The sequence below is a fragment of the Bombina bombina genome, chromosome 5 (genome assembly GCF_027579735.1).
Source record: "Bombina bombina isolate aBomBom1 chromosome 5, aBomBom1.pri, whole genome shotgun sequence".
In the NCBI taxonomy this organism is placed as follows: domain Eukaryota; kingdom Metazoa; phylum Chordata; class Amphibia; order Anura; family Bombinatoridae; genus Bombina; species Bombina bombina.
In genome coordinates this window covers 900223841-900251751 of record NC_069503.1, presented here as the reverse complement: position 1 = coordinate 900251751, position 27911 = coordinate 900223841, and positions in this window count along the sequence as shown.

The window sequence follows — 27911 nt, the reverse complement described above, 5'->3', positions numbered from 1 at the left end:
ATATTTAACTAGTGTTTGTGATGCGGGAGTGCGGCGGTTTAGGGGTTAATATGTTTATTATAGTGCGGCGATGTCCGGTTAGGCAGATTAGGGGTTAAAAAATTTATTTTAGTGTTTGCTATGTGGGGGGGCCTCGGTTTAGGGGTTAATAGGTAGTATATAGGGTGTTAGTGCTACTTTTTAGCACTTTAGTTAAGAGTTTTATGCTACGGCGTTGTAGTGTAAAACTCTTAACTACTGACTTTTAAATGCGGTACCAGTCTTGACAGGAGAGGGTTTATCCGCTCACTTTTGGTCTGACTCGTAATACCCGGCACTATGCAAGTCCAATACCTATGCAAGTTTAATACCAGCGGGCATTAAAAAGCCAGCGTTAGGACCTCTTAACGCTGCTTTTTTTAAGGCTAACGCACGACTCGTAATCTAGGCCTTAGGTTTTATTTTTATTTCACAGGCAAAGTTTGTATTTATTTTAAACTAGGTAGAATAGTTACTAAATAGTTATTAACTATTTACTAACTAACTAGCTAACATAAATGCAAATTTACCTGTAAAATAAAACCTAACCTGAGTTGCACTAACACCTAACCATACACTACAATTAATTAAATTACCTAATTAAATTACAAAAAAACAAAACACTAAATTACACAAAATAAAAAAGATATTATCAGAAATTTAAACTAATTACACCTAACCTAATAGCCCTAACAAAATAAAAAATAAATTAAAAAAAAAACCTTAGCCTAAACTAAGCTACCAATAGCCCTTAAAAGGGCCTTTTGCAGGGCATTGCCCCAAAGAAATCAGCTCTTTTGCCTGTAAAAAAATACAAACACCCCCAACAGTAAAACCCACCATTCTGGGCTGAAAAGGAGCTAAATGCCCTTTTAAGGGCCATGCCCATACAAATGCCATTTTCAGGGCAATGGGGAGCTTAGGTTTTTTTTAGTTAGGATTTTATTTGGGGGGCTGGTGTATTTTTCTTACAGGTAAAAGAGCTGATTTCTTTGGGGCAATGTCCCGCAAAAGGCCCTTTTAAGGGGCTATTGGTAGTTTTGTTTAGGCTAGGGTTTTTTTTATTTTGGGGGTCTTTTTTTATTTTGATAGGGCTATTAGATTAGGTGTAATTAGTTTAAATATCTGATCATTTCTTTTTTTTGCGTAATTTAGTTTTGTTTTTTTTGTAATTTAGGTAATTGTATTTAATTTAGGGAATTTATTTAATTGTAGTGTAAGGTTAGGTGTTAGTGTAACTCAGGTTAGGGTTTATTTTACAGGTATTTAGTTTTAAATAGGAATTATTTAGGTAATGATAGGAATTTGTATTTAGATTTATTTTTAATTTACGTTAGGGGGTGTTAGGGTTAGACTTAGGTTTTAGGGGTTAATAAATTTGTTTAGTGGCGGCGACGTTGGGGCGGCAGAATTAGGGGTTAATAAATGTAGGTAGGTTGGCGGCGATGTTAGGGGCGGCAGATTTAGGGGTTAATAATATTTAACTAGTGTTGTTTCGAGGCAGGAGTGCGGCGGATTAGGGGTTAAATATGTTTATTCTAGTGGCCGGCGATGACCAGGAGTGGCAGATTAGTGGTTAAATAATTTTATTATAGTGTTTGCGATGCGGGAGGGCCTTGGTTTAGGGGTTAATAGGTAGTTTATGGGTGCTAGTGTACTTTTTAGCACCTTAGTTAATAGTTTTATGCTACAGCTTTGTAGTGTAAAACTGTGAGGATTGTACGAGTTTGTATGCTGTCCCCTTTAAGGATTTTACTTCCTCTTACTATTTAAGGACCCACCTCCTATTTAACCTACGCTGGCGAATTGAGTGTTGTAGCGACTTTGCCTACGGATTCCTATCCTTGCTAGCTTTGAGTATTTACCTTCCTACGATTCCTGTTGCCTGTTTTGAGACTTTCTGAAGCTTCCAGTTGCAAATCGGGTGTTTCCAGCCTGTCTCTCTCCTTGCTTTCCAGAGAGATCGTGAGCTCCACTCTGATGTCATCAGCTACGGACGTACAGAGCAACCAGATCAGCCTGTCTCACTCCCGGCATCTCCGGTTCCAGCGTGAGCTCTCTGTGTAACCTGTTCAGCCTGTCTCACTCCCCGGCATCTCCTAGGTACCCCAGCGTGAGCTCATTCCTACTGATACGGGTAACACATTTATTTTGCCAAGTCGATTTAAGTAAAGTTATTCCTAATTAATCTTACTGCTACGCTTTGGCATATATTAAGTCAATGTGATAACTGGGGAAATCTCGTTATAGTTATCACAGTGACACACAACTACTATTTTGAATACAAAGGTGATTCTGCTTAATGTGATACCTTAGTACTAAGAACTGAACTGTAATATTATCTAAAGTAATACCTAGAATTAAGTAGTACATTACATAATTCGCCAGCCACAAAAAAGTGAGGAATTAGCTATATAAAATTCCTAATAAATTTCTGCACCTTGTGAAAATTGAAGTACTACTTAAAGGCTGACATGGAGCAGGATACTATGTCAAATCGTATCCAGGCTCTGTCAGATAGAATGGATTTCATAGCAACTCCTTCCAAGAACTACAAGTTGAGAACCAGGCACTAAGGGCCTGTCTTAGAGAAGTTCTCTCAGTAAAACCTAGTCAAACAGAGATACACCCAGAACCCTCAGTTTCACCCCCTGAAAAGTTCACTGGGACTCGTTCTCAATTCAGAGAATTTAAAAACTCCTGCTTATTATTATTTGAGCTCAAACCCAGAACTTATCCCTCAGAGAGGGTTAGAGTACTGACTGTGATCTCGTACCTCAGGGGTGAACCGAGAGCCTGGGCGGATTCATATTATGAGAGACAGGATTCTATATTGGGATCATTAGATGGGTTTTTTGCTGAAATGTCTATCCTTTATGATGACCCATTCAAACAGATTTCTGCAGAGAACACTTTGAGATCCCTTAAACAATCAAAAAAATCCTGTAGAAGTGTATATAACTCAGTTTAAAATCTCTGCCACTAACTCTCTATGGAACGAAGTATCCCTAAAAAATCAGTTCCAAATTGGTCTCTCAGAAGAGATTAAAGACGAGCTTTCTCGCATTGGAATTCCAGAATCCCTTGAGGAACTGTTTTCTCTTGCTATAAGTATTGACCGACGCCTCAGGGAGAGGCGCTCAGAGAAAGCAAGCTCCTCCAAAAGGTATATTCCTTCCCCCGAGTTACACCACGAAGGATTATGCTCAACCTATGGAAATAGGGTTTGTGAAAGGGCCGCTACCACCTCAGGAAAAATTGAGGAGAAAAGCTCAAAATCTGTGCATGTATTGCGCAGCTACAAATCATGAGGTTAAGGACTGTCCAGCCCTCTCTAAACAAAAATCATGTAAGTTATCCAACTTCCATTAAGATCTTGCGAGTGATTCACTGTCATCCAGGTTTATAACCATACCCATTGTTTTGCAGTGGGACAACAACAGGATCACGACTGAAGCTATTGTTGACACGGGTTCCTGTGGGAATTTTGTTGATATGAAATTTGCCAAATGTAATAAAATTCCATTGTTGTGTAAGCATAACCCTGTCTCTGTAAGGTCATTGATGGTAGGTCTTTGTCCACAGGTCCAGTCACCCATCAAACATTACCACTACATCTTTCCATAAAGACTTACATTTCTGGGGATTTAACCTTAGATGTCATACATTCCCCTATGTTTAATGTCATACTAGGAATTCATTGGTTACGCCAACATAAACCTCTAATTGATTGGTATAATCTTAGTCTCACTTTTCCTCCCAATCGCTTCTCCCGAAACAAAAACATAGTACAACTACAGTACTAAACGTCACAGAATCAGCTATTCCCACACATTATCTTGATTTTAGTGACGTATTTGATAAAAAGGATGCTGAAAACTCTGCCACCTCATAGGGCATACGATTGCCCGATTGATCTCCTTCCTGGGGTTTCCCATCCCTTTCGGGCATATCTATCCATTATCTAAGCCCGAACTGGAACATCTTAAAGAATTATATTAGATGAAAAACCTCAGGAAGGGGTTTATTAAGACCTAGCAACATCGCCTGCTGGGGCTGGCATGTTCTTTGTCACTAATAAGGATGGGTCTTTAAGGCCTATTATTGATTACAGAGAGCTGAACAGACGCACTAGGAAAAATAGGTTCCCACTTATACCCGAGCTGATAGAGAGATTGAGGGGTGCACGGTTTTCACAAAATTGGATCTCCAAGGTGCCTATAATCTCATCAGAATGAGAGCTGGAGACAAATGGCGTACAGCATTCAGGACCCAGATATGGCCTGTTTGAGTATACTGTAATGCCATTCGGATTGTGTAACGCTCCAGCTACATTTCAATGTTTAATTAATGACATTTTCAGGGACATAATAGATGTTTACGTGGTTGTATATTTGGATGACATCTGATCTACTCTGCAGACCCTAACCAACACAGATTACATGTAAGGAATGTCCTATCCCTGATTAAGAGAACACCGGCTTTATGCCAAACTTGAAAAATGTATCTTTGACACAGATGATATAGCTTTTCTAGGGTACCATATCACTCCATTAGGAATTAGTATGCAAGAAGACAAGGTTGCAGGCCATACAGAAACCTTGGCCTATCCCCACCTCAAAGAAAGAAGTCCAGCGCTTTCTAGGCTTCTCTAACTTCTATAGGAAGTTTTATTCCAGGATTTTGCTAGAAATAACCAAACCACTAACCGATCTCACAAAACTCAACTCAGAGTTCAAGTGGACTAGTCAGACGCAGACAGTGTTTGATCTGCTAAAACATAAATTCTCATCAGCTCCTATCTTACAGTTCCCAGATTTGGACAAACAATTTATTCTCGAAGTTGACGCATCCGAATATGCGATTGGGGCCATCTTATCACAGAGAAAAATCCTATAAAGAACCCTTACACCCTGTGGCATTCTTCTCAAGACTTATGCTCCCTGCAGAACTCAATTATCCGGTTGGGGAAAAGGAGCTCCTGGCCATTAAGGGCTCTTTTGATCATTGGCGTCATCTGCTAGAGGGCGCACATCATCCCATAGTAATTTTATACCGACCATAAAAACCTCCAGTACTTACAGTCCAACAGGACTCTATCATCTAGGCAATTACGTTGGAGCCTCTACTTCTCCAGATTCCGTTACATTATCACCTATCGACCAGGTACAAAAAATGGTAAGGCTGACGCCTTATCTAGAAAGGACCAAAGAATCTCTCCTACCCAGATTCCTTCTACCGTGATACCGAAACATTGCATTGTTGGTATACTGACGGACTTGATTCCTTATCTACAGGAGGCACAACGGAACGATAACACAAAACCACTGAGTATTCTGCACTTAGACTCAGACCAATTATACAGATACCAGGATAGGTTCTATGTGCCCCCCTCTCTCAGACCATCTGTACTTAATATGGTTCATAATTCACCCTTAGCCGGACATATGGGCTTCACGAAATCTCAAGATCTCCTGAAGAGATCCTTTTGGTGGCCTACTATGACAAAAGATTTGAAACTCTATATCTCACGGTTGTAACATCTGTGCCACAACAAAACATTCTAGACAACTTCCCACTGGGTTACTCCATCCAATGCCGGTTCCACAATGCTCCATGGGAGATGGTTTCATTGGACTTCATTGTTGAACTCCCTATGTCGATGTCATACACTACTATTTTGGTTGTAACTGATTTGTTTTCAAAGATGGCACATTTTGTTCCACTCACTGCTTTACCTTCGGCTGAAAAAACAAGCAACATCTTTGTTAAGGAATCATTCAATTACATGGCATCCCCAAAGTTTGATAAGTGATAGAGGAACGCAGTTCACCTTCAGGTTCTGGAGAAACCTTTGCAAAGCATTACATATAGATCAACGTCTCAGCACCTCCTATCACCCCCAAACTAATGGGCAAATGGAGCGTTGTGAATCAGTGCCTCGAACAGTACCTGAGATGCTACTGCTCGCATCAGCAAGACACATGGGCGTCCTACTTACCTCTGGCTGACATTGCTTACAATAATAGCAAAAGTTCCTCAACTGGATACAGTCCCTTCTTCATCAACTATGGATACCATCCTCGTTTTGATCTTCTTCCACGTATTGAAACATCTTGTCCACGAGTCAATGATCTGGTGAATGACATGTCCCAGATCTTCACGTCTGTAAGGGACAATATCCATCAAGCCCACATCTACTCAACAAAGTCACTACAACCTTCACCATAGAAAGGCCCCTGAGTTACTCCGTGGGTCCAACTTGTCTGGCTCTCAACTAAGAATTTGAAGCTCCCTTATCCTAGTCGGAAGTTAGGTCCGTTGTTCATTGGACCTTACCCTATCCTTCGTTTGGTTAATCCTGTTACAGTTACTCTCGATCTTCCTTCTACCATCCGGATTCACCCCTACGTTCCATATCTCCTTGGTCAAGCCTTGTACCTCGCCTCCGTCTGGCCCTACCTCTGCTGACTGTTCCTAGAGTCGATGTCCCTGATGTTGACTACGAAGTTCAGACCATCCTTGATTCCCGTTACCGTCATGGAAGGCTGTTTTATTTGATTCATTGGAAGGGTTACGGACATGACGAGGATCCTTGGAGCCGGCCTCTAATGTGTCAGCACCTAGGTTGGTTTCCGTTTTTCATAGGAGGTATCCGGATAGACCAAGGCCTTGAACCTCGCTGTGGTTCCTTTTTTGGGGGGCCTATGTGAGGATTGTCCGAGTTTGTATGCTGTCCCTTTAAGGATTTTACTTCCTCTTACTATTTAAGGACCCACCTCCTATTTACCTACGCTGGCGAATTGAGTGTTGTAGTGACTTTGCTACGGATTCCTATCCTTGCTAGCTTTGAGTATTTACCTTCCTACGATTCCTGTTGCCTGTTTTGAGACTTTCTGAAGCTTCCAGTTGCAAATCGGGTGTTTCCAGCTGTCTCTCTCCTTGCTTCCAGAGAGATCGTGAGCTCCACTCTGACCGTCATCAGCTACGGACGTACAGAGCAACCAGATCAGCCTGTCTCACTCCCGGCATCTCCGGTTCCCAGCGTGAGCTCCTCTGTGTAACCTGTTCAGCCTGTCTCACTCCCGGCATCTCCGGTACCAGCGTGAGCTCATTCCTACTGATACGGTAACACATTTATTTTGCCAAGTCGATTTAAGTAAAGTTATTCCTAATTAATCCTTACTGCTACGCTTTGGCATATATTAAAGTCAATGTGATAACTGGGGAAATCTCGTTATAGTTATCACAGTGACACACAACTACTATTTTGAATACAAAGGTGATTCTGCTTAATAGTGATACCTTAGTACTAGAACTGAACTGTAATATTATCTAAAGTAATACCTAGAATTAAGTAGTACATTACAAAAAACTCATAACTACTGACTTTAGATTGCTTTACGAATCTTGCAAGATAGGCTGTACCGCTCACTTTTTGGCCTCCCAGAAAAAGCTTGTAATAACGGCGCTATGGAAGTACCATTGAAAAAAGACTTTACACAAATTGCGTAAGTTAATTTGCGGTACGGCCAAAAAAGTGTGCGGTGCCCCTAAACCTGCAAGGCTCGTAATACCAGCGGGAGTGAAAATGCAGCATTATGAGCCTTAACGCTGCTTTTTCACTCATACCATAAAACTCGTAATCTAGCCGAAAGATGCGGATAATATATTCTAGCTATACTGTTTGACAGTTGTAAATGGAAAGCTATACATTCATTGGCACCACAAGGCTTAAACAAAGATATTGATCTGGCAGCATTTTTGGTTTAGGGTGATATAACTGATAAGTAATATCTAGTCTTTCCATCATACATCTTATTTAATACAATATACTATATATAATTTATTAGAATCAATGGCTTTGTATGCTCAATATAAGTGGCCTCCCCAATACTCATGTATATAACAAGTTAATATATTCTTAAGATACACACATATCCCTTGATTCTTCATCCCCATTTTATTTGATCTTTATACTTATATTTATTTACTTATTACAAACTATAAGCTAAGGAGTAATATTCCATCTACCTTTTTATTCAATTACGGTCTACTGGGGTTGGGACTCCTTTTTTTATGGTGAGATTCTCTCACCATTAATGTTTCTATATTTAGAATACAATATAATGGTGTAATATTTAACAAATGAGTACCATATTATTCCAGATCTTTTATTAACTGGAATCCTCATTATAATTACTAATTTTCATGTAATGATTTTACCAATAGGGATACGCTTTATCATTATATATATTTTATCCACTTGAATTTTTAGTTTCAATATTAATCATTATTTTATGATTTTACCAAAAGTCACTAGTCTACACTAGGCACCCCATTTGATTCCACTATAGTTAGGGAATGCTGAAAATTGCTACCAATCGTATCTATATATTTATATTTAATCAAATCATCTAATTTTTTAGTTTCTGCTAATTTTTTCAATTTTTTTTTCATTTTTTGTTTTTTTTTCAGGTATTTTTAGTATTTATATATTACCCATAATACTATGGTTTTACTATTAAGGGTTTTTAAAAATCTGAGTATTTATATTAAAAACTAGCTATAGAGGATTTATCTCCTATATGAACACTCTATATGTCTTGCCTGTAACTTTGTCTGTTAAACAGATATGAAGTTAAAGCTTTCTATTTACAACTGTCAAACAGTATAGCTAGGATATATTATCCCCATCTAAATCCGAGCGTCAGACATTAACTTTATAAATAAAAGTTCTGACAGTCTATAGCATGCAAGTAAATATGGGGGTTTCCCTGCAGATATATGTTGTCACATTGCTAGTAAATACTCTAACCAATGGAGTGAATTAACTACCACGTGATATAACCAGCCACTAAGGAAGAGGCTAAGTGAAACCAATAAACTACCAATCAAATTCTCCAATCACAAAGGGGGAGTTGTCGCTGCTTGGTTGATAAGGAGTCTGTTTTTAGCAGACGGTAAGATCCTCTGATGAAGAAGGTTTGTACATTCGAAACTCGTCAGAATAAACTAGTCTGCTGTTCACCTAAACCTTATTCTATGACCTTTACTGTGGATTGTCATTTTTTATGCCGTTGTTCTGACTGTTGATCTGTTGATCTGCGGACCGGCGCTCACTTATGCTCTCCAATTACACTCCTATATTATTGAGGTCTTTTAATGTGAGTGATATACTCGTAATAAATTTAACTGTGTATATACTATAAACAGGGTTGCACTATTATTTCTTCTCTGTTTTTACGTGAATACGGCTTTTTGAGTAAAGACAACAGCAAGGTTTCATAGTTTACTATCTACATCCGTGGAAGTTGGACCAAGACTCTGCTAACACTGCGCGACACTTACCTCATATCGATTGGGGATAAGGAGTGTAAGTAGATACCCTCGGGCTTTCCTTCTCCTGGCACTGTGGATTTTTATCCTCTATATATTGTACTACACATCACTCATTGGGCTCCACTTTGGTGTTATCTTATGAACTTTTTATGAACTGCTTTACCCATTACACTTTTTGTATAAACTTTTATGAATGTTTCCGATCTGTTATACTCACTACAGATCTTGCTGATACTGTTTTTGGCATTGCAATATTTTAGATTGTTTACAACTATTTTAAATATTTTCTACACTGTTTTAAGTTTCTGTATAGTTTTTGGTTGGACTGCTGTATCAATACCTCTATACCCATAGGGTCTATACTAAATGTATCCACATGTAAAACTCTTAGGCCCTAGATTTGGAGTTTGGCGTTAGCGTGAAAACCAGCGTTAGAGGCTCCTAACGCTGGTTTTAGGCTAACTCCAGGTATTTGGAGTCACTCAAAAAGGGTACTAACGCTCACTTTTCAGCCACAACTTTTCCATACCGCAGATACCCTTACGTAAATTGCGTATCCTATCTTTCAATGGGATTTTTCTAACTCCGGTATTTAGAGTCGTGTCTGAAGTGAGCGTTAGAAAATCTAACGCCAAAACTCAGCCGCAGAAAAAAGTCAGTAGTTAAGAGCTTTCTGGGCTAACGCTGGTTTATAAAGCTCCTAACTACTGTACTACTAAAGTACACTAACACCCATAAACTACCTATGTACCCCTAACCGAGGTCCCCCCACATCGCCCGCACTCGATTAAATTTTTTTAACCCCTAATCTGCCGACCGCCACCTACGTTATACTTATGTACCCATAATCTGCTGCCCCTAAACACCGCCAGACCCCCCTGTATTATATTTATTAAACCCCTAATCTGCCCCCCACAACGTCGCCGCCAGCTACCTACAATAATTTACCCCTAGTCTGCCGACCGCAAAGCGCCGCCACCTACATTATAGCTATGTACCCCTAATCTGCTGCCCCTAACACCGCCGACCCCTATATTATATTTATTAACCCGTAATCTGCCCCCCTCAACGTCGCCTCCACCTGCCTACACTTATTAACCCCTAATCTGCCGAGCGGACCGCACCGCTACTATAATAAAGTTATTAACCCCCTAATCCGCCTCACTAACCCTATAATAAATAGTATTAACCCCTAATCTGCCCTCCCTAACATCGCCGACACCTAACTTCAATTATTAACCCCTAATCTGCCGACCGGAGCTCACCGCTATTCTAATAAATGTATTAACCCCTAAAGCTAAGTCTAACCCTAACACTAACACCCCCCTAACTTAAATATAATTTTAATCTAACGAAATTAATTAACTCTTATTAAATAAATTATTCCTATTTAAAAGCTAAATACTTACCTGTAAAATAAACCCTAATATAGCTACAATATAAATTATTAATTACATTGTAGCTATTTTAGGATTAATATTTATTTTACAGGGAACTTTGTAATTATTTTAAACCAGGTACAATAGCTATTAAATAGTTAAGAACTATTTAATAGTTACCTAGTTAAAATAATAACAAAATTACCTGTAAAATAAATCCTAAACCTAAGTTACAATTAAACCTAACACTATTCTATCATTAAATTAATTAAATAAAATACCTACAATTACCTACAATTAAACCTAACACTACACTATCAATACATTAATTAAATACAATATCTACAGATAACTACAATGAAATAAACTAACTAAAGTACAAAAAATAAAAAAGAACTAAGTTACAAAAAATAAAAAAATATTTACAAACATAAGAAAATTATTACAACAATTTTAAACTAATTACACCTACTCTAAGCCCCCTAATAAAACAACAAAGCCCCCCAAAATAAAAAATGCCCTACCCTATTCTAAATTACTAAAGTTAAAAGCTCTTTTACCTTACCAGCCCTGAACAGGGCCCTTTGCGGGGCATGCCCCAAGAAGTTCAGCTCTTTTGCCTGTAAAAAAAAACATACAATACCCCCCCCCAAACATTACAACCCACCACCCACATACCCCAAATCTAACCCAAACCTCCCTTAAATAAACCTAATACTAAGCCCCTGAAGATCTTCCTACCTTGTCTTCACCATACCAGGTTCACCGATCGGTCCAGAAGAGCTCCTCCGATGTCCTGATCCAAGCCCAAGCGGGGGGCTGAAGATGTCCATGATCCGGTAGAAGTCTTCATCCAAGCGGGGCAGAAGAGGTCTTCCATCCGATTGAAGTCTTCATCCAAGCGGGGCAGAAGAGGTCTTCCATCCAATTGAAGTCTTCATCCAGGCGGCATCTTCTATCGACATCCATCTGGAGCGGAGCGGCAGCATCCTGAAGACCTCCGACGCGGAACATCCATCCTGGCCGACGACTGAACGACGAATGACGGTTCCTTTAAATGACGTCATCCAAGATGGCGTCCCTCGAATTCCGATTGGCTGATAGGATTCTATCAGCCAATCGGAATTAAGGTAGGAATATTCTGATTGGCTGATGGAATCAGCCAATCAGAATCAAGTTCAATCCGATTGGCTGATCCAATCAGCCAATCAGATTGAGCTCGCATTCTATTGGCTGTTCCGATCAGCCAATAGAATGCGAGCTCAATCTGATTGCTGATCGGATCAGCCAATCTGATTGAACTTGATTCTGATTGGCTGATTCCATCAGCCATTCAGAATATTCCTACCTTAATTCTGATTGGCTGATAGAATCCTATCAGCCAATCGGAATTCGAGGGACGCCATCTTGGATGACGTCATTTAAAGGAACCGTCATTTGTCGTTCAGTCGTCGGCCAGGATGGATGTTCCGCGTCGGAGGTCTTCAGGATGCTGCCGCTCCACTCCAGATGGATGTCGATAGAAGATGCCGCCTGGATGAAGACTTCAATCGGATGGAAGACCTCTTCTGCCCCGCTTGGATGAAGACTTCAATCGGATGGAAGACCTCTTCTGCCCCGCTTGGATGAAGACTTCTACCGGATCATGGACATCTTCAGCCCCCCGCTTGGGCTTGGATCAGGACATCGGAGGAGCTCTTCTGAACCGATCGGTGAACCTGGTATGGTGAAGACAAGGTAGGAAGATCTTCAGGGGCTTAGTATTAGGTTTATTTAAGGGGGGTTTGGTTAGATTAGGGGTATGTGGGTGGTGGGTTGTAATGTTGGGAGGGGGTATTGTATGTTCTTTTTTACAGGCAAAAGAGCTGAACTTCTTGGGGCATGCCCCGCAAAGGGCCCTGTTCAGGGCTGGTAAGGTAAAAGAGCTTTTAACTTTAGTAATTTAGAATAGGGTAGGGCATTTTTTATTTTTGGGGGGCTTTGTTATTTTATTAGGGGGCTTAGAGTAGGTGTAATTAGTTTAAAATTGTTGTAATATTTTTCTTATGTTTGTAAATATTTTTTTATTTTTTGTAACTTAGTTCTTTTTTATTTTTTGTACTTTAGTTAGTTTATTTCATTGTAGTTATTTGTAGATATTGTATTTAATTAATATATTGATAGTGTAGTGTTAGGTTTAATTGTAGGTAATTGTATGTATTTTATTTAATTAATTTAATGATAGTATAGTGTTAGGTTTAATTGTAACTTAGGTTAGGATTTATTTTACAGGTAATTTTGTAATTATTTTAACTAGGTAACTATTAAATAGTTCTTAACTATTTAATAGCTATTGTACCTGGTTAAAATAATTACAAAGTTGCCTGTAAAATAAATATTAATCCTAAAATAGCTACAATGTAATTATAATTTATATTGTAGCTATATTAGGGTTTATTTTACAGGTAAGTATTTAGCTTTAAATAGGAATAATTTATTTAATAAGAGTTAATTAATTTCGTTAGATTAAAATTATATTTAATTTAGGGGGGTGTTAGTGTTAGGGTTAGACTTAGCTTTAGGGGTTAATACATTTATTAGAATAGCGGTGAGCTTTCGGTCGGCAGATTAGGGGTTAATAATTGAAGTTTGGTGTCGGCGATGTTAGGGAGGGCAGATTAGGGGTTAATACTATTTATTATAGGGTTAGTGAGGCGGATTAGGGGTTAATAACTTTATTATAGTAGCGGTGCGGTCCGCTCGGCAGATTAGGGGTTAATAAGTGTAGGCGACGTTGAGGGGGGCAGATTAGGGGTTAATAAATATAATATAGGGGTCGGCGGTGTTAGGGGCAGCAGATTAGGGGTACATAAGGATAATGTAAGTAGCGGTGGTTTACGGAGCGGCAGATTAGGGGTTAAAAATAATATGCAGGGGTCAGCAATAGCAGGGGCGGCAGATTAGGGGTTAATAAGTGTAAGGTTAGGGGTGTTTAGACTCGGAGAACATGTTAGAGTGTTAGGTGCAGACGTAGGAAGTGTTTACGCATAGCAAACAATGGGGCTGCGTTAGGAGCTGAACGCGGCTTTTTTGCAGGTGTTAGGTTTTTTTTTTCAGCTCAAACAGCCCCATTGTTTCCTATGGGGGAATCGTGCACGAGCACGTTTTTGAGGTTGGCCGCGTCCGTAAGCAACTCTGGTATCGAGAGTTGAAGCTGCGTTAAATATGCTCTACGCTCCTTTTTTGGAGCCTAACGCAGCCTTTATGTGGACTCTCAATACCAGAGTTATTTTTTATGGTGCGGCCAGAAAAAAGCCGGCGTTAGCTACGCGGGTCCTTGCCGCCAAAACTCTAAATCTAGCCGTTACTGACTAGTCTGTGATCCAACAATATTAGGTGTATGATCCAAAAATATTAGGTGTACTATCCTTTTTTACATGTAACTAGGTACTTTTGATTTTATATCGTATTACCAGTTCAGTGCACTCTTTATTGTCTATCAATCCTCTTTTCTTTGTATCTTTTCACATTATCTAAGCTGGAGTATTTGGGGAAACTACAGCTTTGATAGATAGATCAGGGCAGCACATGAGTGAACGGTAGGTGTTGTGAGGTTTTAGGTTCTATACTGCACTTGATTCACAAACCCTTTGTTTCTATATATACAGTTGTGCTCATAAGTTTACATACCCAGGCAGAATTTATGATTTCTTGGCCATTTTTCAGAGAATATGAATGATAACACAAAAGCTTTTCTTTCACTCATAGTTAGTGTTTGGCTGAAGCCATTTATTATCAATCAACTGTGTTTACTCTTTTTAAATCATAATGACAACAGAAACTACCCAAATGACCCTGATCAAAAGTTTACATGCCCTGGTGATTTTTGCCTGATAACATGCACACAAGTTGACACAAAGGGGTTTGAATGGCTATTAAAGGTAACCATCCTCACCTGTGATCTGTTTGCTTGTAATTTGTGTGTGTGTATAAAAGGTCAATGAGTTTCTGGACTCCTGACAGACCCTTGCATCTTTCATCCAGTGCTGCATTGATGTTTCTGGATTCTGAGTCATGGGGAAAGAAAAAGAATTGTCAAAGGATCTGTGGGGAAAAAGGTAGTTGAACTGTATAAAACACGTATTGAATAAAGATCTAGGGAGCGCCTCACAGTGGGCAGGGATATTGGATGACACTTGGCAGGTGTAGATGATATATAACAGATATATTTATTGAACAAGGTTAAAAAATAGTGTTAAAGTTACTCAACACAATGATACATCTAATCTCATAGATTCACATACATAAATAAAATCACAAAACATACATAAAAATATTCATGGATCCATGATTACAATAAAAATGTGATAAAAAACATATATTCCTGAATGGTAAAAGAAACTATCTAAAAATGGTAAATAGATAAATTTCCCCAATTTGGCTGATATGGATAGCAGTCCAAGATGGCGATCTAGATTGTTAGTCTAGCAAGGACAATAAAAAATTATAAAAAGTGTCGTGTCTCCTGGTGTAGTGAAAAAATTCCAGGTGTAGTGAAAAAATCAAAATGTGCGTGGATACTCCAAGTCCCTTGTCGGTGATCCAACCATTAATAAGTATATCCTATGTTTAATAGATGTGAAGGTGTCCAAGAAGGAGATAAAATGTTGTGTGCTTTAAAAATACAGCAAAATATTTAACAAAGTAGTATAACAAAAATGAGTGTCCTTATGTTGATAAAATACAAAAATGTGAAAAAAATGTAAAATATAAAATACATAAAAAGTGAGTCGTAAAAAATGTAAAAAAAATTCTGTGTCATTATAATAAGGGTGGAATAAGCAATGGATAACTCATATTATTGTTACTTTTACAAATATATAAGATTAGGAACAAAAATATTTTGATATTTGAATGGGATAGTAATACTTCCGGTTCAAAGGCACACCCTTTTTTTGGCGCAAAATTAGCACACTCTGATTGGTACACTACAATATAAAAGGAGGCTTAATTAGTGCTTACCACAATACAGTCTTGAAAAAGGCCCAAGGAAGGGCCGAAACGCGTTGGCTATTGATGGTAAGCCTCATTTCATCTAGCATAGGAATATTATAGCGTTATTGCACTATTTGTCTTTTTTTGTATTCCACAGGTACACTGGGAATTTTTTTTTACATTTTTTACGACTCACTTTTTATATATTTTATATTTTACATTTTTTTCACATTTTTGTATTTTATCAACATAAGGACACTCATTTTTGTTATACTACTTTGTTAAATATTTTGCTGTATTTTTAAAGCACACGACATTTTATCTCCTTCTTGGACACCTTCACATCTATTAACCATAGGATATACTTATTAATGGTTGGATCACCGACAAGGGACTTGGAGTATCCACGCACATTTTGATTTTTTCACTACACCTGGAATTTTTTCACTACACCAGGAGACACAACACTTTTTATAATTTTTTATTGTCCTTGCTAGACTAACAATCTAGATCGCCATCTTGGACTGCTATCCATATCAGCCAAATTGGGGAAATTTATCTATTTACCATTTTTAGATAGTTTCTTTTACCATTCAGGAATATATGTTTTTTATCACATTTTTATTGTAATCATGGATCCATGAATATTTTTATGTATGTTTTGTGATTTTATTTATGTATGTGAATCTATGAGATTAGATATATCATTGTGTTGAGTAACTTTAACACTATTTTTTAACCTTGTTCAATAAATATATGTTATATATCATCTACACCTGCCAAGTGTCATCAAATATCCCTGCCCACTGTGAGGCGCTCCCTAGATCTTTATTCAATACGTATTTTAGAATCTAAAGACAAACTAGGTGTCTTGCTTTTCTAGGGAGCTAGTAGGATATAGAGAAGGCGCTGTGAGAAACCTAAAATATTTGAACTGTATAAAACAGGAAAGGGATATAAAAAAAATATCCAAGGAATTGAGAATGCAAATCAGCAGTGTTCAAACTCTAATCAAGAAGTGGAAAATGAGGCATTCTGTTTGATAACATACTGCATTCATCTTGCCATCAATTCTGACCAAATTTCCTGTGCCTTTGTAGCTCACACATCCCCAAAACATCAGCGATCCACCTCCGTGTTTCACAGTAGGAATGGTGTACCTTTCATCATAGGCCTTGTTGACTCCTCTCCAAATGTAGCGTTTATAGTTGTGGCCATAAAGCAAAATTTTGGTCTCATCACTCCAAATTACTTTGTGCCAGAAGGTTTGAGGCTTGTCTCTGTGCTGTTTGGCGTATTGTAAGCGGGATACTTTGTGGCATTTGCGTAGTAATGGTTTTCTTCTGGCGACTCGACCAAGCAGCCCATCTTCCTTTAAGTGCCTCCTTATTGTACATCTTGAAACAGCCACACCACATGTCCTGTATTTCACCTGAAGTTATTTGTAGGTTTCCCTTTGCATCACGAACAATTTTCCTGGAAGTTGTGGCTGAAATTTTAGTTGGTCTACTTGACCGTGGTTTGTTTCAACAGAACCCCTCATTTTCCACTCTTTATAAGAGTTTGAACACTGCTGATTTGCATTCTCAATTCCTTGGATATATTTTTATATCCTTTTCCTGTTTTATACAGTTCAACTACCTTTTCCTGCAGATCCTTTGACAATTCTTTTGCTTTCCTCATGACTCAGAATCTAGAATCTTCAGTGCAGCATTGGATGAAAGATGCAAGGGTCTGTCAGGAGTCCAGAAACTCATTGACCTTTTATACACACACAATAATTACAAGAAAACAGATAACAGGTGATGATGGTTACCTTTAATAGCCATTCAAACCTCTTTGTGTCAACTTGTGTGCATTTTATCAGGCCAAAATCTCCAGGGAATGTACACTTTTGATCAGGGTCATTTGGGTAGTTTCTGTTGTCATTATGATTTAAAAAGAGTAAACACAGTTGATTGATAATTAATGGCTTCAGCCAAACACTAACCATGAGTGAAAGAAAAGTGTTTGTGTTATCATTCATATTCTCTGAAAAATGGCCAAGAAATCATAAATTCTACCAAGGTATGTAAACTTATGAGCAAAACTGTGTGTATATATATATATATTATAGTATCCCACAAAAGTGAGTACACCCCTCACATTTTGTAAATATTTTATTATATCTTTTCATGTGACAACACTAAAGAAATTACACTTTGCTACAATGTAAAGTAGTGAGTGTACAGCCTGTATAACAGTGTAAATTTGCTGTCCCCTCAAAATAACTCAACATATAGCCATTAATGTCTAAACTGTTGGCAACAAAAGTGAGTACACCCCTAAGTGGAAATGTCCAAATTGGGCCCAATTAGCCATTTTACCTCCCCAGTGTCATGTGACTCGTTAGTTTTACAAGGTCTCAGATGTGAATGGTCAGCAGGTGTGTTAAATTTGATGTTATCACTCTCACACTCTCTCATACTGGTCACCTCATGGCAAAGAACTCTCTGAGGATCTGAAAAAAAGAATTGTTGCTCTACATAAAGATGACCTATGAAGATTTCCAAGACCCTGAAACTGAGCTGCAGCATGGTGGGCAAAACCATACAGCGGTTTCACGGGACATGTTCCATTTAGAACAGGTCTCGCCATGGTTGACCAAAGAAGTTGAGTGCACATGTTCAGCATCATATGCAGAGGTTGTCTTTGGGGCAACAGATGTATGAGTGCTGACAGCATTGCTGAAGAGGTTGAAGTGGTGGGGGAGTCAGCCTGTCAGTGCTCAGACCATACACTGCATACTGCATCAAATTGGTCTTAATGGCTGTCATCCCAGAAGGAAGCCTTTTCTAAAGATGATGCACAAGAAAACCCACAAACAGTTTGCTGATGACAAGCAAAGTAAGTACATGGATTACTGGATCCAAGTCCTGTGGTCCGATGAGCCAAAATAAACTTATTTGGTTCAGATGGTGTCAAGCGTGTGTGGCGGCAACCAGGTGAGGAGTACAAATACAAGTGTGTCTTGCCAACAGTCAAGCATGGTGGTGCTAGTGTCATGTTCTGGGCCTGCATGAGTGCTGCCAGCCCTGGGGAGCTACAGTTCATTGAGGGAACCATGAATGACAACATGTACTGTGACATACTGAAGCAGAGCATGATCCCCTCCCTTCAGAGACTGGGCCGAAAGGGCAGTATTCCAACATGATAATGACCCCAAACACACCTTCAAAGAAGCTAAGGGTAAACATGATGGACTGGCCAAGCATGTCTCCAGACCTAAACCCTATTGAGCATCTGTGGGGCATCCTCAAACAGAAGGTGGGTGAGCGCAAGGGCTCTAACATCCACCAGCTCCATCTCTGTGGCGGTTCTGCATTCTTTTCTCATGGCCTTTGCCATGGTTGCAGTGGTTGTTGTGGCAATGATGTTATCGCCACATGCCGTCTTCTTCCTCTGATGCCGCTCACCAGTCTTCTGGTGCGAATCTGTGCCTATGTAAGTCTCCCTTATTTCCTATACCTTGCCCAAGTATAGATGTTACTGTGTGCACTCCTGGGTACTTATTTCTGATGTATTGCAGGATTGCCTAATTGATATTGAACTTTACCAGTCTGACTACTCTGCCTTTTTAACCCCTGAATTTCTGGATTGCCTAATTGATACTGAACTCTGCCTGTCTGACTACTCTGCCTGTTTAACCCCTGAATTGCTGGATTGCCTAATTGATACTGAACTCTGCCTGTCTGACTACTCTGCCTGTTTAACCCCTGAATTGCTGGATTGCCTAATTGATACTGAACTCTGCCTGTCTGACTACTCTGCCTGTTTTACCCCTGTATTGCTGGATTGCCTAATTGACACTGAACTCTGCCTGTCTGACCACTCTCCCTGTTTAAGCCCTGAATTGCCAGATTGCCTTACTGCTGCTGAACCCTGCTTTCCTCTGACCACTCTTCTGATTAACCCCTGAACTGCTGTTACTGTGGAATGCCTCATTGTTGCCGAACTTTGCTTGCCTGACTACTCTCCAGTTATTCTTTGTAGTGCCGAGAAGGACTGCTCATCTACTGTGAGTACTGTTACTTCATTTACTTATCTATTCTCTTGTTCTGGGATATTGCCGTATCCTTCCACTTGACACCGGGATAAGAAGCCTGCTGGCCAAGCTTGGTCTAATTGGGAAATATCCCACGAGCATTACATTATACTTGGGCCATGGATCCAAATGAGGTATCTAGAGCAACCTCTCTTCAGGGACAGATGCTGGGAACCCAAGCCTCACACCTGCAGAGCCTGGATTCCAAATTGGAGACTATTACTACCATGCTCTCCTCACTTTTTGCAGCCTGTCCTTGCTGCTAGTACCGCAACCTCCTCCCCTGCTTCTGGTAGCATACCACAGATACCGTTGCCTGACAAGTTTGATGGTCTACCGACTGCAGGGGTTATCTTAACCATTTCAGACTTTTCCGCAATGACCCTCATACTTTGCAGTCTCATAAGTCAAAGGTTACATTTATCATTTCTTTTTAAAAGACAAGGCCCTAGCCTGGGTCTTTACTGAGTAAATAATGATAAACCAGACAAAAGAAAATGCCCAATCAATACTAAGTATCAGGGTTAACAAATGTTGGTGCATTTGTAACATGAGCGTCAAAATATTATCACATATTACAGAGAAAAGCAGGTTATAATGTGCTTAATAATCCACACATATCCACAAAGGATTGTAGGATGTTAGCAGCTTAGAACAATAAGCGATAAGCAATAAACGGCAGTTCATGCAGGTTAATAAAAGGAATGCAAGGCAATGAAATATAATCCTAGAACACCGGGGTCCCGAAGAAGTGTGCTTGTGAGAGGAGAAGATTAAATCCAGGTAGCAGAGACAGGCAGCACTCTCAGCAGATGGATCAGTGGAAACGGAACCTAGAAGAAAAAGAGAGAGAGGCACCACATGGTGTAGTATATTCAGGAATGAGCCACACAATAGCACCAAAATTAGCCCCTCTAAATGGCAACTCACAAGAGTAGTGGCACAACTGGAGTGCCAGACAGATCGGCTCAAAAGTCGCCCATAAGACTCACACAGCGTCAGGAACGTCAAGCGTGGACCCAATGGTCCAATCCGGAGAGCCGTAATTTGGCAGGGACGATGGCACATCGAAGGCCCAGAAAGTCAAATAAGACCAGGAGCAAGTATTGTAAATTAAAATGTGTAAATTTTAATTGAATTACACAGAGAGTCAGCAACGCGTTTCTCAGTATCTAGTACTGTTTCATCAGGCTGTATAAAAATGCCAAATACTTGCTCAGAATATTAAATGACAGCTGACCAATCAGAGACTGATGTCGGGCCACACCTTCTAAAGTGTCAAATCATACTTGGTAATGAGGATACGAGGTAACTATTAGATAGACAATCGGTCAGAGCTAGGTGAGCTGGCGGCCAAATGCCTTAGACAGAACATAATAAAAGCTAATGGCAAATAGTTGGTAATAATTTAAGGATAAGGCATATTACCCAAATGCAAAAATAAATAATGTACATACAAATAAATTTAAATTTAAAATAGGCGCAAATCTAACAAGATAGATAATACTAAAAATGAAAACGAGTTCATACATTTGGTAAGTGCAGAATCAAAACAATCCATCAGAAGAATGGACATAATCCCTAATGCACAGTATAAAACAAATTCTACAAATAAAAAATATAAAATATAGTAAGGAACAATCATCACATATATAAGTTGATAAAAATAGAAATAGGTATATATGATATTATAGTTCATAGTAGTGTAGAACCGGAGAGAGAGATAAGAATATCAAAGAGAAAGATAAGTACATAATAATATTAGTGGGCCACTAGGTGCAGTGGACAGAGGTGAGAGACCATCAGGTCTACAGATAGAAAGTCGTATACTAAACAAATCTACAGTGTAGGAGTCATATACTAAAAGAGCTCCTCCCCTCTCAGCAGTAGAGAGAGGGAGAGAGTGAAACAGAGCCGTTGTTCTCCCTGGAGATCTATAAAACAATATGGGTATATAGTAAGATCTTACCGGTCACCTAGGTGATTAGACAGGTAACACTATAGAGGAACCAACAAGATGGTCATACCAGAGTGATATAGAGTCATGTCACTGCAGGGGAGAAAAGCTGCCACAATACCTAAATGGAACAGGTAGGTGGATCAAAGCAGGGGGACATAGAGGAGAGATGATAAGGACTCACTCAGACTGGTAAAGTCTGAGAAGAGACTGCAATACTCCAGTGGTGGCAATAATAAAGACACCAAGCCAACAATGGCAGATAATATGGTGAGACCCACCATAAGAGAACCTAAAACTGGTAATAACCTAAAAAGTATTCACAGCCTAATAGTATGGTAATTAGTTAAAAGCAGCCATATCCACGTTAAGGTTGAGCCCAGTGGGATGCATACTTTTTAGTACATGGATCCAATAAGACTCCCTCTGTCTAAGCCTGAAAAACCGATTATATAAATATGAATTAGGGATGAACTCTATGGGTGTGATGGAGTATCAATTTGTCATATCAGGATGTTTGAAATTGCAATGTCTCGAAACACTATTGGCTAAATTACGAGTTGTGTGCTAGGCCTAAAAAGCAGCGTTCGCCGGTCCTAACGCTGCTTTTTAACGCCCCCTGGTATTACGAGTCTTGGAGGTACAGGTGTACCGCTCACTTTTTTGGCCAGACTTGGAAATACCGCAAATCCACTTACGTAAATTGTATATCCTCTTTTTTCAATGGGACTTGCATAGCGCCGGTATTACGAGTCTGCCAAAAAGTGAGCGGTAGACCCTCTCCTGTCAAGACTGGTTCCGCATTTTAAAGTCAGTAGTTAAGAGTTTTACACTACAACGCCATAGCATAAAACTCTTAACTAAAGTGCTAAAAAGTACACTAACAATCATAAACTACCTATTAACCCCTAAACCGAGGCCCTCCCACATCGCAAACACTAAAATAAAATGTTTAATCCCTAATCTGCCGAACCGGACATCGCCGCCACTATAATAAATCTATTAACCCCTAAACCACCGCACTCCCGCTTCGCAAACATTAGTTAAATATTATTAACCACTGATCTTCCATCCCTAGCATCGCCGACACCTACCAACATTTATTAACCCCTAATCTGCCGCCCCCAACGTCGCCGCCACTATACTAAAGTTATTAACCCCTAACCCCCCCTAACTTAAATATAATTTAAATAAATCTAAATAAAATTACTATAATTAACTAATGCCTAGATTTAGAGTTCTGCGTTAGCCGTCAAAAGCAGCATTAAGGGGTCCTAACGCTGCTTTTGACCGCCCGCTGGTATTTAGAGTCAGCCAGGAAAGGGTCTAACGCACAGGCAACTTTGTATTTATTTTAACTAGGTACAATAGCTATTCAATAGTTAGTAACTATTTAATAGCTACCTAGTTAAAATAAGTACAAAATTACCTGTAAAATTAATCCTAACCTAAGTTACAATTAAATCTAACATTACACTATCAATAAATAAATTAAATAAATTAACTACAAGTACCTACAATTAAATGCAATTAAATAAACTAAACTAAATTACAAAAAAAAACACAAAATTACAAAAAATAAAAAAAGATTACAAGAATATTAGGCTAATTACACCTACTCTAAGCCCCCTAATAAAATAAAAAAGCCCCCCAAAATAATAAAGGTCCCTACCCTATTCTAAATTAAAAAGTAACCAGCTCTTTTACCAGCCCTTAAAAGGGCTTTTTGCGGGGCATGCCCCAAAGTAATCAACTCTTTTGCCTGTAAAAAAAATACAACCCCCCCAACATTAAATCCACCACCCACATACCCCTGCTCTAACCCAAACCCCCCTTAAATAAACCTAACACTAACCCCCTGAAGATCTCCCTACCTTGAGTCGTGTTCACTCAGCCAGGCACCGATGGACCAAAAGAGGACATCCGGACCGGCAGAAGTCTTCATCCTATACGGGCAGAAGAGGACATCCGGACCGGCAGACATCTTCATCCAAGTGGCATCTTCTATCTTCATCCATCCGGAGCGGAGCCATCTTCTTCCAGCCGACGCGGATCCATCCTTCTTCACCGACGCCTATTTATTATAGTGGCGGCGAGTTCCTTTCGGCAGATTAGGGGTTAATAAGTGTAGGCAGATTAGGGGTTAATAAGTGTAGGAAAAGTAGCGGCGACGTTGGGGGGGGCAGATTAGGGGTTGATAAATATAATATAGGGGTCGGCGGTTTTAGGGGCAGCAGATTATGTCAGAGTATTTCAGTTATGCTGCTTTTCCTTTAAGGTGTACTAACCAATCACAGGTACACACTCCCTTTATCACACCTGCTCACACCCCCAAGCTTTGCTTAGTAATTTGTAAAACTTCCTGAGAGACATACTTGTTCCTGAGCTAACTACCAATTTAACTATACTTTAAACAACTTAAGGATTTCAAAGTACTATTCAACTATTTCTGTGTGAGCAAACCTAATCTAATCCTTTCAGAGTGTTTATTTATATTTAGACTGATTCAGCCTTTCTGTCTCATCTCTCCCTGAACTGGATGCCTGCAGTTTTCACAGACTTCCAGCTGCACTCAGCTAATCAGACTGCAGCCTGTTCCACATTTTCACAGACTGATTTACCTAACTAAGGAGTGTAATATCCAATCTCATCAAAGGTAACTCTCAAACCTTGTTCCATAATTGTTTCAGCTTTAATATTGTCAGAAATCCTTCTGAGCTCCGGATAAGTGATTGTGGTGACGTCAAACGCCAAACACCGCGCCTCTCTCCCTCAACACAGGATCTCATCTCTGCATGTCAGCTGCAGCTTCAACTGAAGGGAGACAAGCATATCTGATCCGGTTAGTTAACTAAAGTATAAGATTTCTGTGTCTAATGACTGTATGACTACTACTTGCATTTATTTCTAAACTACAAAGTACGTTGCTAACTTACTAATTTCCTGTGCTGTTTGTATCTGACTGTTAGCTAAACAGTTCAGAATCCTACCAATATTAAAAGGCTTAATTTACACCAAATCAACCTGGTGCCACTTCACATAGTGTTCTGATTTGGTGTCACAAAACACAATTTTATTCTCTTTAAAATTAACAGTTACTCAAGTTAATACTGTTAATGTTACATATTACTAAGCCAGAAAAAGAAAAGTAAGCTGGTTAAAGTTATGGATCCAGCTGAATTACCCCAGGTTGTTTATAATTTGAATCAGAAAATCAACCAGATAGGGCAAGCTATTAGAGACTTACAAGTGGAGAATAAAGTGTTAAAGGATATGTTCAAGGACAATAGAGAACAAAGATTTCCTACACCTGAACCACAAGTGAGTTTGCCGGAAGCATTTTCTGGTGATAGAAGGAATTACAGACATTTTAAAAATGCATGTTATCTATTGTACAACCTAAAGCCTCTCACTTATCCCACTGATAGAGTGAAGGTTCTTACCACTGTATCATATTTAAGAGAAGAGCCTAGGAAATGTGCTGATCAATTATTTGAAACCAATTCACCTATCCTAAATTCATTACCAGATTTTTTTAATGCATTGGATGAATTGTATACAGATACAGATGTACAACTAACAGCTGAACATAAAATGAGACAACTAAAGCAAGGGAAGAAGCCTATTGAAGATTACACCACAGAATTCAAGTTGCATGCTTCTGATTCCTCTTGGAGTATGATTTCTCTAAGAAATCAGTACAGGTTAGGGTTATCCAAAAGTATAAAGGATGAACTCTCTCGTATAGAAATGCCCAATACTTTAGAAGCTATGATTAAGGTAGCCACACAGATAGACAGAAGACTGAGAGAAAGAAAGGCAGAAAGAATGCAGACAGAAACAACACCACGTTCTCGTGCATCTTCTTATTCTCCAACTACTACTATCAGTTCAGAAACCAGTACTCCTATGGAAATTGGAGTGATTAAAGGGCCGCTTACCCCAGAGGAGAGGATGAGAAGAAGATCTAAACAACTGTGTATGTACTGTGCCAGCCCTAACCATACCGTTTCTGAATGCCCAGTTCTTCGCAAGAACAAGAAGAGTAAGTTAATCATGTTACATAATTCACACTATAGTAACAGTTACAGCTTACTGTAACCTCTCTCTCTTACTACAGTGGGACCTTAGAAGATTGGAGACAACTGCCATCATTGATTCGGGCGCCTTTGGCAATTTCATTGATGCTACTATAGTAACAAAAAATAAAATTCCAACTGTCTTGAAAAAGATACCGGTGTCCCTCAAAGTTATTGATGGTTCAACACTAACAGAAGGTCCAGTCACACACCACACTGTCCCACTACTTGTACTTACACCCGAAGGACATACAGAATACATCACCATTGATGTCATACCTTCTCCTCATTTTCCAGTTATTTTAGGGGTTCATTGGTTACAACTTCATAATCCCACAATAGATTGGTCTACATTTAAGATATCTTTACACTCTGCATATTGTAAGAATACTTGTTATCCTCAACAATCTATCATGCTAACTTCTACTGAAGAATTTAACATCCCAAAAGTTTATAATGAGTTTGCAGATGTCTTTAGCAAAACGGAAGCTGAATCTTTACCTCCCCATAGGGTATACGATTGCCCTATAGAACTATACCAGGTTCCACCCTACCAGTTGGCCATTTATACCCATTAAGTAAAGCTGAACTCGATTATTTAAAACAATACCTACAAGATAACCTTAAAAAAGGTTTAATTCGACCATCTTCATCCCCAACAGCAGCAGGTATGTTCTTCGTGACAAATAAGGATTCTAGTTTGAGACCAATAATTGATTACAGAGAGCTAAATAAACGAACCGTTAAAAACCGATATCCGTTACCATTAATTCCGGAACTAATTGAAAGACTTACCAATGCCAAGATTTTCACAAAGCTTGACCTACGCGGCGCTTACAATTTAATTCGCATTAGAGAAGGTGACGAATGGCTCACTGCTTTCCGAACCAGGTATGGTCTGTATGAATATTTAGTGATGCCATTCGGCCTTTGTAATGCGCCCGCAGCCTTCCAACATTTCATTAACGACATTTTTCGTGACTTACTAGATATATGCATAGTCGTTTACCTAGACGACATTCTCATTTACTCCAACAATATGACAGATCACATCAAACATGTACGTTGGGTGCTTGCCAGATTAAAAGTACATAAATTATATGCTAAATTCGAAAAATATTCATTCCACAAATCAACAATTTCATTTTTAGGTTATGCAATTTCCTCCTCAGGAATTCAGATGCAAACCGAAAAGGTAGATTCCGTGAGAGACTGGCCAGCACCAACCAATAAAAAAGAACTACAGAGATTCTTAGGCTTCACTAATTACTATCGCAAATTTATTAGAGATTTTTCTGGGATAGTAAAACCACTCACGCAACTCACCGGCTCCACAGTACCATTCCATTGGACCCAGAAACATACTGAAATATTTCAACAATTAAAAAATCGATTCATCTCAGCACCAATCTTAAGATTTCCAAACATAAATTTACAATATGTTTTGGAGGTAGACTCGTCAGACTACGCATTCGGTGCCATTCTATCACAACGTACTTCAGAAAGCTCCCCACTTCATCCTGTATCCTTTTTCTCCAAGATTATGTCTCCTGCTGAAAAGAACTATACCATCGGTGATAAAGAACTACTAGCTATTAGGAGGGCACTAGAATTTTGGAGACATCTCTTGGAGGGAGCCCAGCATCCCATTTTAATTTATACAGATCACAAGAACTTACAATACCTCCAAAATAACAAAACACTGTCCTCACGTCAGGTGCGATGGAGTTTATACTTTTCTAGATTTGACTTTAACATCATTTACAGACCTGCTAACAAAAATGGAAAGGCTGATGCCCTCTCAAGACAACTTCTAAAGATCGAAGACTCTCCAACTCCAACTGCTATTATACCAGCAGAAAAATTCATTGGTTTCACTTCAGATCTCTTAACAGAAATAACAAATTCCTCAGCTCCAGTTGAACAAGTTCATAACAAAAACATCAAGCAAAAAGATGGTGTTTACTACTATAATGATCAAATATTCTTGCCAACTGACTTACGTTTAAAGATTCTAAACGAACATCATGACACTCCTTTAGCAGGACATCCAGGGGTAAATAGGACTCTGGAACTAA